This window comes from Terrapene carolina, unplaced genomic scaffold (genome assembly GCF_002925995.2).
Source record: "Terrapene carolina triunguis isolate 2854851 unplaced genomic scaffold, T_m_triunguis-2.0 Scaffold49951, whole genome shotgun sequence".
Classification (NCBI taxonomy): Eukaryota; Metazoa; Chordata; order Testudines; family Emydidae; genus Terrapene; species Terrapene triunguis.
Genome location: NW_020714302.1, coordinates 1 through 1,488, shown reverse-complemented (window position 1 = coordinate 1,488; position 1,488 = coordinate 1). Strand labels below are relative to the sequence as shown.

The 1,488-nt window shown below is 49.3% G+C and overlaps 1 pseudogene; it reads right to left on the bottom strand.

Moving 5' to 3' along the window:
• Positions 1-356: 356 nt before the first annotated feature.
• LOC113405710 lies at positions 357-1,136 on the bottom strand (annotated as a pseudogene).
• Positions 1,137-1,488: the final 352 nt, after the last annotated feature.

Here is a 1,488-nt window from a genome sequence, read left to right as displayed (position 1 = left end):
CTGGAAAATTTTGCATAGAACTCTGCAGACAGAAGCCACCACCAGACTCCCATCCATGGGGCCTGATCCAATTCCCATAGATTTCAGTGAGAGCTGGATCAGGCCCCAGGCACATGAATGATTCGACCTAGTAGAAGGCAGACTTGTTCGTGCATTTGTGTTTCCCACCTGCTATTGGCTGCAGGTTTACAAGAGAAGATGTCCACGTTGTAGTGGTTGGAAATGCACCCTCGTCCCCAAGGCGGTGTATTTCTCTTTCAGTTGAGACCCAGAATTCACAGATCGTTCCAATATTTCTTGATCGGGTTCAGGAGGGCACGGGGCAAAGAAACTTTTCGGTCCAGGCCTCCCTGTTTTCAGAGTTTGCTGCTTCCTGTTGGGCACAGGTGAAAAGGAATTTTTGGATCTCTCTCCAAGAATGTTCCTGTGCGGCGGCATGGGGTTGGGCTTCGCCTCCCCACATCAAGGGCAAGACGAAAAAGGGGTTCCATGAGCAGGGGCAGAACGGGGACCCCGGGGGCTCTATCAGGTGGCCGGCGCCTGGATAAGACAGCAGAGTGCAGTTCTTTCTCCCATGTCTCCTCATCCTCTCCATCACTTCCTCAGCATATGCTTTGCTGTTGTGGTTCTGGTCACTTTCTCCCACGACCAAGAGGAGCTGACCCTGGGCCTTTTCAACAGGGATGATGCTATCTTGATTTGCCTCTGCTCGAGTGTCCCCAATGACACTGAAGAAAGAGAGCAGCCCCAGGGGTGTGAGCCGCACACACTCAAATTTGGAAGGTATTGGACTGATGTGGAGATCACGGTAACGCAGCGCAGTCCCGTGGATGGCATTGGTCCCGTTAATGCAAACTGTGGCTTTAGGGGGGGAGGGATAGCTCAGTGGTTTGACCATTGGCCTGCTAAACCCAGGGTTGTGAGTTCAATCCTTGCGGGGGCCACTTAGGGATCTGGGGCAAAATCAGTACTTGGTCCTGCTAGTGGAGGCAGGGGACTGGACTTGATGACCTTTCAGGGTCCCTTCCAGTTCTATGAGATAGGTATATCTCCATCTGTGGTAGGAACGTTGCCATTGCCAGTGCAATCTCAGCACCTTTGCAGGTTGCAACCACACCAACTCCTGCCCCTCCCACCTGAAAACACACCATAAAGAAATACATTAAACGTTAAATTAATGTCCAGCCTTTGTGTGTGTGTGTGTGTGTGCTCTGCCCTTTAATGATTCCTGTTCTCTGATCAAGTGGCACAACAGTGACAGCCTTATCTAAGCATATTTAGTGTGGCCATCACCAAGATATCTGGACCTTCACTAGTAAGTCAAGATAACATAAGCATCCAACTGACATAAGTTTGAAAGATGGATATTCACCATTGCACCTTAAATGATGCAAGGCAAACACCAAGCCTGCAAATGCAGACTGTATTTGCACAGGGCCACTTAGATGTATGTAAATATTCAGCTTTCTACATGCAATTAAATTAAAT